The 10,022-nt window shown below is 41.4% G+C and overlaps 1 non-coding gene across 1 annotated transcript; it reads right to left on the bottom strand.

The window, feature by feature from the left end:
• Window positions 1-8,522: 8,522 nt before the first annotated feature.
• TRNAK-CUU (transfer RNA lysine (anticodon CUU)) lies at window positions 8,523-8,595 on the bottom strand. Its single transcript has one exon. It is a non-coding gene; the product is annotated as a tRNA-Lys (tRNA).
• Between the last annotated feature and the right edge of the window lie 1,427 nt (window positions 8,596-10,022).

The raw sequence follows: 10,022 nt of genomic DNA, 5'->3' as shown, positions 1-10,022 counted from the left end.
TGCAGGGTGAATCTCAAACTTGGGCCCATCATCTGCGTGAAGAACGCCATGTAGTTCTGGACTTCATCTTTCTTCAATGTGATCATCTTTCTTCAATGTGATGGCTCAACTATACGACACCCCCAAAGGACGTTCACTGCAGAGGCTGCCCCCATGGACTATGTGACTGACTGCAGATGCTGGAGCGCAGATACTCAGTGGAACGATGAAGCCCCGTGGCACCAGTTCCACCTTGGTTTATCCGAAAGGTTTAAAGGACGAGCTAGCCCGGCTCAGTGTTCCAAATACTCTAGAGGCTCTTGTCACCTTGTCTATCCAGATAGACCAATGACTCCAGGAGCGCAGAACAGGAAGAGAGCTACCCAGCAGCCTCGTTTAGCTTGGATGTTACCCCAGGTGCAAGCTCCTGCTTGCCCTACTTTCGCCAGTCCTGTTCCAGCTAAAGCCGTACCTGTTAACCAGATGCCTGATACCCCTGAACCAATGGAACTAGGATTGATGAGACCTTCTCTGTCAGCTGAAGAATGACTACACTGGTGACAGAATAACTTATGCCTGTATTGTGGGGAAGCCGGCCACTATGTTTTCTCATGTTCAGCAAAGCTGCGTAGGTGTGTCTATTTCTCCCCCCGACTACTAATCTTTTTCTGCCAACACCACTCGCCTGGCTTTACCCATCTCTTTCCAACTTTCAGGCATAATACCGGTTACTACAATAATTGACGCTGGGGCATGTACCGTATTTATCAGCGTATAACACTCACTTTTCCTTTTCTGCCGTTCTCACCAGCTTTTGGCTATTTTCGGCTATTTTCAGCCATTCTCGGCAGCTTTTGGCTAATTTCAACCATTCTCGGTGGCTTTCCGAAAGCCGCCAAGAACGTCCGAAAGCCACCGAGAATGACCGAGTGGCCAAAAATAGCCGAGAATGGCCGCCGAGAGCTACCGAGCGCCGCCGAGATACACAGGACATCCACTCTGTATCTCAGCGGTGCCATTTTTAAACGGAAAGCCTGCAAAAGAAACTGACAAGGCTGCAAATGACTGACAAGGCTGCAATGCAAAGCTGCAAATGACTGACAAGGCTGCAATGCAAGGCTGTAAATTACTCACAAGGCTGCAATGCAAGGCTGCAAAAGATTGACAAGGCTGCAATGCAAGGCTGTAAATTTTTTTCCTTAAACTTCCCTCCTAAAAGTTTTTTTCTTTAAAATTCCCTCCTAAATTTGGGGTGCATGTTATACGCCGATAAATACGGTAGTTGTTTCATTTATTTGAACTTTACAGCTCAACAACACATCCCACTCCAACCCAAGACTTAAGGACTTTCTATCTTTTTTGGCAGATGGTTCTCCTATCAAATCCGGATTAGTGACCCAGGAAACCCCTCTTCTGCCTGTAACTACCTCCACAGATCATAAACTGTTAAGCTTGGATGCAATTGCATCCCCTCTATTTCCAGTCATTAAGAGACATTAAGTTTCAGTCATCTTGTTGCCAGCATCATTGCTTGCCTTCACCTCCCAGCACTTCTGGTCCTTCTGCCTGGAATCTGATTCAAAGATGCGGTCCATGGTGCCAGAGCCATACCATGGATTTTTGCATGTCTTCAGTAAGCAGGAGCTGAAACTCTTCCTTCCCACAGTTCATATGATTGTCCAAGCAAACTACTCCCAGAGGCTGAGATCCCCTTTGGATGAATCTCTCCTTTATCTGAACGAGAACTAGAGGTGCTAAAGGAATATGTGGATGAAAACATCAAGAGGGGATTCATTTGAGCTTCCACTTCTCCAGCAGAGACAGGTCTTTTTTGTGGAAAAAAAAGGACCCCTCTCTTCGGCCCTGTGTGGGCTACCGAGAATTAAATAAGATCACTGTCAAAAACTGGTAACCACTGCCCCTGGTGCCTGAGCTCTTTCAAAGGCTAAGGACTTCTTCTTCTGTATTTACTAAGCTAGATCTGCGGGGGAGCTTGCAACCTGGTCCACATTTGTGCAGGGGATGAATGGAAGACAGCTTTGCGTACCAGGTTTGGCCATTATGAATACCTAGTAATGCTCTTTGGCCTGTGCAATGCCCCTGCCACCCTCCAACATTTAGTCAATTACATTTTCAAAGACTGTTTGGATATCTTTGTAATTCTCTATCTAGACAATATTTAGATTTTTTTTCCACATCTCTGGAGCAGAACATGTCAAGAACATACTCTGCTGGCTACGTGAGCATGGGCTATATGCCAAACCAGAGAAATGTGAATTTGAGCAGCAGAGTATTCAATTCCTAGGCCTAATAATGTCTACAGAGGGAATCAAGATGGATTCACAAAAAGTTGCAGCCCTTCTGGACTGGCCTGCACCCTCAAACAAGGGAGTACAGCTCTTTGTCGGCTTTTCAATTTCTACAGAAGGTTCATTAAAGGGTTCTCCACTATTATTTCCCTGATTACTTAGCCAACAAGGTAGAATATTTGGTTTCACTGGACTACGAGGCACAGGCTGCCTTTGCAACTTTAAAAGGACTTTTTACATCTGCTCCTATCCTGAGTCATTCTGATTCTGCTTTGCCTTACTTACTCAAGGTAGGCACTTCAGAGACAGCGATAGGGGCAGTTATTTCCCAACACCAGGGTCTCAAGGACTTGATGCACCCAATAGCCTTTTCTCCCGCAAGCTCTCTCCAGCCAAGAAGAATTACGACGTGGGGGACTGAGAGCTCCTGGCCATCAAAGCTGCACTTGAGGAATGGAGGTATCTGTTGGAAGGAGCAGCGCATCCCATACTAATTTACACAGGCCATAAGAATCTGGAGTACCTGAGAGCTGCCAAAAGTCTGAAGCCACGCCAGACACGATGGTCATTTTTTTTCTAGATTCTCATTTCACATTACCTAACGGCCAGGCCAGGCTCGAACGTCAAACCAGACACCGTTTCTCCCATGTTTGATAACCAGTGACATTATGTACAATACTTTTTTTTAAATTTTCGAACTCTTTTTACATTATTTTCTTTTTTAAATACTGTGACCAGAGAAGCACAATGTTAAAATTTTTGATGATCACTGTTATAAGCAATCACTTTTATGTTTTTTATGAATGGCATCCATTCATTGCCAGTGTGCACTATTATGATAGCTATGATTGACCACAGCTATCACATGATACAGATGCAATGTGATTGGCCCTGTTTTTTCCAGGTCACGTCATGTCCACTTTTTCATAGTACACATGAATGGCTATGAAAAAAAGCCATTCATTGAGTAAAACGGACATGTGAGCGCTGTGGTTGGTCACAGTACTCACATGGTGCTGGGGACAGCCCAATACAATGATCTGTCATCCACTGTATCTGGTAAACACAGCAAGTGACAGATCGGGCCACAGCATGACCGCTAGAGCGTGAAAGAAGCATGCAACTGTGAGGACATCATATGATGTTACCCAGGATGCTTGCTGGTTATTTGACTATAGGCTGGACAGGAAGCCCTTAATATTGAGCAGTTCAGCCCTTTACAACAGTCCAAGATTCTAACGAGGAATGGAGATATACAACAGTCCAAGATTCTCATGTGGCCCATTGGGAAAACAATTGCCCACCCCTGGGTTAGAGAAAAGGATCAAAACAACAATTCCCATACCGGGAGTCGAACCCGGGCCGCCTGGGTGAAAACCAGGAATCCTAACCGCTAGACCATATGGGAAGGATGACACTGGCTCTGCTGTGAAAAGCTCAGAGGTCATAATGAGTGATAAATCATTCATACACCAGGTGCAATTTGGCAAATGTTATTGAAGTTCACCTATGGAATACAAACCCAATTAAAATCAACTGTTGCCGAATGTTTTCAGTAATGGCTATTTTCTAAGTCAAAGCTCCAGGGATTGACAAAAAATGGGTATAGGGGGCTGGGTACTGACCTGGGGGAGACATATACCAAAGAAAATAAAATCATCATTCAATGAGCAGAGGCCATCTTGAAATGGCTCAATGGGTAGCATATAAAAGCTGCAATTCCTTTAACCACTTCAACCCCGGAAGAATTTACCCCTTTACTGACCAAGCCATTTTTTGCGATATGGCACTGCGACAATTGTAGGGTCATGCGACACTGTACCCAAACAAATTTTACGTCCTTTTTTTTCTCCCACAAATAGAGCTTTCTTTTGGTGCCATTTGATCACCTCTGCTGGAAAATAATGGTGGCCACACAAATTATTAACACTTTGGTCCCATTTTGGACATTTTCACTTAGGGGTGTACTCACTTTTGTTGCCAGTGGTTTAGACATTAATGGCTGTGTGTTGAGTTATTTTGAGGGGACAGCGTTTTTACACTGTTATATAAATTGTACACTTAAAGAGAAAGGAGAGTAGAAGTGGCGCTGACCCCAGGAATGTGCTGACCAAATTCCTCTCCCAAGTATACCTTCCTTAAATTACATTAAATTACAGAAAATGAAAATTATAAGGACAATGTTTTGTGTTGTACACCTCAATGTTGTGTTAAACCCTCTGTCGGTTATTAATAAAACAGTGTGATGTGTGATGCTTTGAAATGTGAACACCCTCCTGCCTTATCAATAACTAATTAGTTTTCCAAATAGACCCACCAGGATTTGATAAGAGAAACCTGTACAATAGTTATAAACTCCCCAAATTAAGAAGTTTGTGAAAGAAGAAAAAAGTAAACTTAAATTTAAATGGTGAAGATTAATTTTCTTTATACAGAACCAGGTGCTGTGTCTGACCCTCTATCTGGTGTTGAAAAAATTAAATTGTGTGTAATTATTAGAAATATAAATGTGAATATAAAAAAATCTTTTGTGACTTCTCAGTGCCTTATTATATTTTTCAGAATATGTGCAAAAAAATATGTAAGGTGTTAGACCCTCTGATGATTTTTTTTGAAACCCAGAAAAATGCTTAAATAAGTCAGAAAAGGTTCTGATGCCAAAGGCTGACGGTACCATAAAAAAGTCCTCAATTTTGTTTACCACTTCTGGTATGCTGTAAACACTAGACCCTCAAAGTGCCAAATATATATATATATATATATATATATATATATATATATATATATATAAAAAATATATCGTAAAAATATGATGCAAATAAAAAAAAAAAATGAGTATATAAATCAATTAACTTATAAGATGTGTTTATAGTTCATAAACGTGAGGAAAGTGACTCGTGCACAATATGGCGGATGCTGTGACTACTCCTTAGTATGCTGAAAGTCCAGTTTTTCCGTGCAAGTAGTGATTTTGCACTCACCAGAGAGAGTACGTCCTATGGCCACGCCCTATGCGTTTTGTCATCAAGACATCATCTGGAGCCCTGGAGGCTCCAGATGACGTCTTGACGATGAAACGCGTAGGACGTGGCCATAGGTTGTACTCTCTCTCTGTCAGAGCTGTGGAAAACGGCGGTAGCCGCAACAATATTGCTTTTAAAAACATTGGCGAATGTGAGTACATTTCTTAAACTTAATAAATTGTAGTTTTTAAACAATACTGCACTATGGATACTTCTTTTTTATGGATAAACTGAATGAGGTGGCTGTCATATGCTGAAAAAACGAAGGTCCCAGAGAAACATCATATAGCGACACAGGGGCTCACACTGTGAAGGCGCAATTACCCCTGTAGGGGCAAGGCATCTGGTGAGTGCAAAATCACTACTTGCACGAAAAAATGCACTGGGACTTTCAGCATATTAAGGAGTAGTCACAGCATCTGCCATATTGTGCACGAGTCACTTTCCTCACGTTTATGGAATATAAACACATCTTATAAGTTAATTAATTTAAAAACTCATATTTTTTTATTTACATCATATTTTGAATAAGTAATATATATATATATATATATATATATATATATATATATATATATATATATATATATATATATATATATATATAATTATTATTATTATTATTTTTTTTGGCACTTTGAGGGTCTAGTTTTTACAGCATACCAGAAGTGGTAAACAAAATTGAGGACTTTTTTATGGTACCATCAGCCTTTGGCATCAGAACCTTTTCTGACTTATTTAAGCATTTTTCTGGGTTTAAAAAAAATTTAAGGTAGGTATACTTAGGAGAGGAATTTGGTCAGCACATTCCTAATTTTGATGTACTAGGGGGCAGCGCCACTTCTACTCTCCTTTCTCTTTACAGGTTTTATTCTACCCAAGGGTAGAAATAAATTGTAGAGGCAGCTTTTAACCCCGCAGCATACATAAAGTCATTTTTAGTCTATATAATCCGTAGCGCAGTCCCATTTTCCTTTTTTACAAGCTGTACACTCACTACTTTACATTGTAGCAAAGTGTCATTTCTTCAGTGTTGTCACATGAAAAGATAGAATAAAATATTTATTAAATGTGAGGGGTGTACTCACTTTTGTGAGATACTGTATGTGAACTGAGTCTTAATATAGATTGATGAGGGGTTGCGCAGTAAACAATTAATGTACACTGGATGAAAAATGTCAACGAGTTAATTTACTGTGGAGGGAGGTGGATAGAAAAGGGTTGACTGAAGTTAATGCCATTACTACTTGCTATGGTGTGTTTGCTATTTTGTGTGTTCTGGTGTGGGGTACAACATGTCTACTATGATGGGCATGGTTTGTGCTGCCAGAGGAGGTGCTTTATATTTTTTGTGGTGGGCATAATGTAGGTCATACAGACCGATATAAAGGTTAAAGTGTTTGTTAACCCAAAAAAATGCAGATCCTGGTCCCTTTGCTGTGTAATCTGCCCCCCTCTAAACTGTAAAAAACCTCCCTGACCCCTCCACTTCCTGTGCCCCCTCCCCCTCTGCGCAGAAAACAAAAATCAGGGCCACTGAGCCCCGACCACTATTAGTAAAATTAAAACTTTGAAATAGTCACTGCCAGCCCCCTATTAGAGCCTGGCATAGCACACTATTATTTTATTAAAACAAGGCTTATAAATACCTGTTTAGCATAATCTTTAGGCCGGTCACATGACTCTCGGCCATTTCCAGGGCTACTGAAGGAAGGACTGAGCACCATGTGACCTCCTAGGCTGACATCAGAGGGAGATCTCGGCCCTTCCTGCAGAAGCCCCCCATTGGAGTTGTACGGCAACCAAGAGTCCGGCCTGAAGATAGCTCTAACCAGGTATTTACAAGCCTCATTTTTATAGAAGACTTACACAGTGTTATGCCAGGTTCTAATAGAGGGGCTGGCATAGACTTACTTATATGGGTTAGCAACCACTTTATATTGTGAGTATCCGATAACTAACACACAATTTCTCTTTGTTGGCTGGGGACTACTACTTTCAGAGATGTAGAGCTTCAATGGGAACCAATTTTGTGCCCACTTAAGCCAACCTATATATGGGTTGGTTGGAGGAGTGCCAGGTCTAATGGGGTTACGGGATCTGTTTTATAGGCGTTACATAGATCTCTCTAACCTCGCGGATTCAACAAATAACCCCCTCAGTGCAAAGAAACAAGTCAAGCAGACTGGCATGGTGCGATGTTCACTTCCATCTATAGGCAGAAAAAATAATTCTTTATCAAATATTGGGAAGATCAAATTTCTCAAACTGTCCTTTAACATTCACCATGGCACATGGATTTTTTTTACAAAGCAGCTTTTACTAATTTTATAAGTCGTTCACTGCTAATATGTGTGAATGTAGCAGATTACTTGTACCTATCCTAGTGTTTATTGCAGTTTTCCTTTGTGCTGCCTGACATTTATGTATGAAAACATTTAGCAGGCAGATAGTTTTTTTGTTTAATTGCACAGTACAGCTTATCTGAAAGGCATTTTGAATCAGACCTTCATTTAGTATCATACAGTATATTATGCAAAGCCAAACTGAACTTTTTAGCAGCCATTTATAGTACTTAAAGCGGTGTTCTAGTCGCAAATTTTTTTTTTTAAAGTCAGCAACTACAAACGCTGTAGCTGCTGACTTTTAATAAGGACACTTATCTGTCCAGGGAGGCCGCGATGTCGCCCCCCCCCACCCCCCTATGGCCAATTCGTCCATCGGATCTGGTGCAGGTGCCGCTATTCCAACTAAGGGAAACTGGCAGTTGAGCCTTGCGGCTTCACTGCCAGTTTCCGACTGTGCATGCGCGAGTCCCTCAGCACTTTGTGAATAGCCAGCTTGTCTTCTGGGACAAACACAGGTCCCAGAAGACAGTGGGGGTGCTTGCCGAAGATGAGGACGTGACGTCCTGGGCCACGGCCCGGCTGAATCGGAAGTACACTTGTACTTCAAAAAAAAAAGAAACTAAAAAGGAAAAAATATATATATTTTTCAATATCCAAAAAAACGAGAGGTGGAGAGGTGGTCTTTCGTTTAAGACTAACTCTCAAAACTGGGTGGAATGCCACTTTAACAGATATAGACATAGATTTTTATAGTTAGATTACAGTGAGAATATATGCAACTGAGCAGTCTTGAGGTCCTTTTGAGAGAGCAGGGGGATATTATAAAATGCCTATACTCTAGGGAAAAAAAAAAAAAAAGCTTTCGCCCAACGTGGGGCTCGAACCCACAACCCTGAGATTAAGAGTCTCATGCTCTACCGACTGAGCTAGCCGGGCAAGTAGCAAGAGCAGAGTTTTCATGTGTCTTTGTCTCTGTAATGGCTATTTTTTAAGTCTAAATTCCAGGGATTGATAAAGAATGGGCATAGAGGGCTAGACACTGACCGGGGGGGGGGGGGGGGGGGGGGACATATACCAAAGAAAAAAATGAAATATATTAAGGAGAGGCCATTTTGCATTTTGAAATGGCTCAATGGGTAACATATAAAAGTCCTTGGGGACCCCCGAGGTCACAAGAACTAATGTCCCCATTGGAAAATTTCCCCTCTATACTTTTTCTGGGGACAACCCAAAATTTTCTTTTACTTTCAATGATAATGGGAAACAGGACAAATAGGGAGGGTGAATCTCCTAAATGCAGTGCCGATCGCAAAAAATGCTCTGGTCAGGAAGGGGGTAAATCCTTCCAGGGCGGAAGTGGTTAATCGCTTCCTGACCAGCCGCCACAGTTTTACTGTGGCAGAATGGCATGGATGGGCGAAGCAACGTTACCTTACGTTGGGCATCCGATCGGATTCACTTCAGAACCGATCAGTCTCTAGGCCCAGGCCAATGATTTATGGCCTGGACCTGCTGATTGGTTCTGACGAATGAAATCCTCCCCTGCCTGTGTAAGTGTAAACATGGTGAATATTTTGCAGCTCTCATTTGTTTTTGAAAATGAAGAAAAAATATATATATATTTTTTTAAACTTTGTGACAAAAAGCGATCTGCAAAATACTCACCATGTCTCTCAGCAAATATCTTGGTGTCTACTTTCCAAAATGGGGTTATTTGGGGGGGGGGGGGGGTGGGGGTTGTGCCATCTGGGCATTTCATGGCCTCAAACTGCGATAGGTAGTGAGGAAGTGAAATCACCATTTTACACCCTTAGAAATCCTGAAGGCGGTGATTGGTTTTCCCGGGGGGGGCCGTACGCGGTAGGTTACTAAAAAGTCTCACACATGTGGTATCCCCGTACTCAGGAGAAGCAGCTAAATGTATTTCGGGGTGTAATTCCACATATAACCATGGCATGTGTGAACAATATATCATTTAGTGACAACTTTGTATTTTTTTGTTTTATTTTTTGTAATTTTTCATTCACTTGACAAAAAATAAAATAATCAATGGGCTCAACATGCCTCTCAGCAATTTCCTTGGGGTGTCTTTCCAAAATGGGGTCATGGGGGGGTTTATACTACCCTGCCATTTTAGCAACTCAACAAATGAGATAGGCAGTCATAAACTAAAAGCTGCGTAAATTCCAGAAACGGTACCCTGTAGATGCTATAAATTTTGCGCAAACCAATAAATATACGCTTATTGTCTCTTTTTTTTTTTACCAAAGTGGCTGAATACATTTTGGCCAAATGTATGACTAAAATTGAGTTTACTGGATTTTTTTTTTTTATAACAAAAAGTAGAAAACATTTTTTAATTC

Source organism: Lithobates pipiens, unplaced genomic scaffold (genome assembly GCF_037356315.1).
Source record: "Lithobates pipiens isolate NorthernLeopardFrog02 unplaced genomic scaffold, aLitPip1_a1.2 Scaffold_8, whole genome shotgun sequence".
Classification (NCBI taxonomy): domain Eukaryota; kingdom Metazoa; phylum Chordata; class Amphibia; order Anura; family Ranidae; genus Lithobates; species Lithobates pipiens.
The sequence above is the reverse complement of the archived record's forward strand: the minus strand, read 5'-3'. Positions and strand labels throughout refer to the sequence as shown.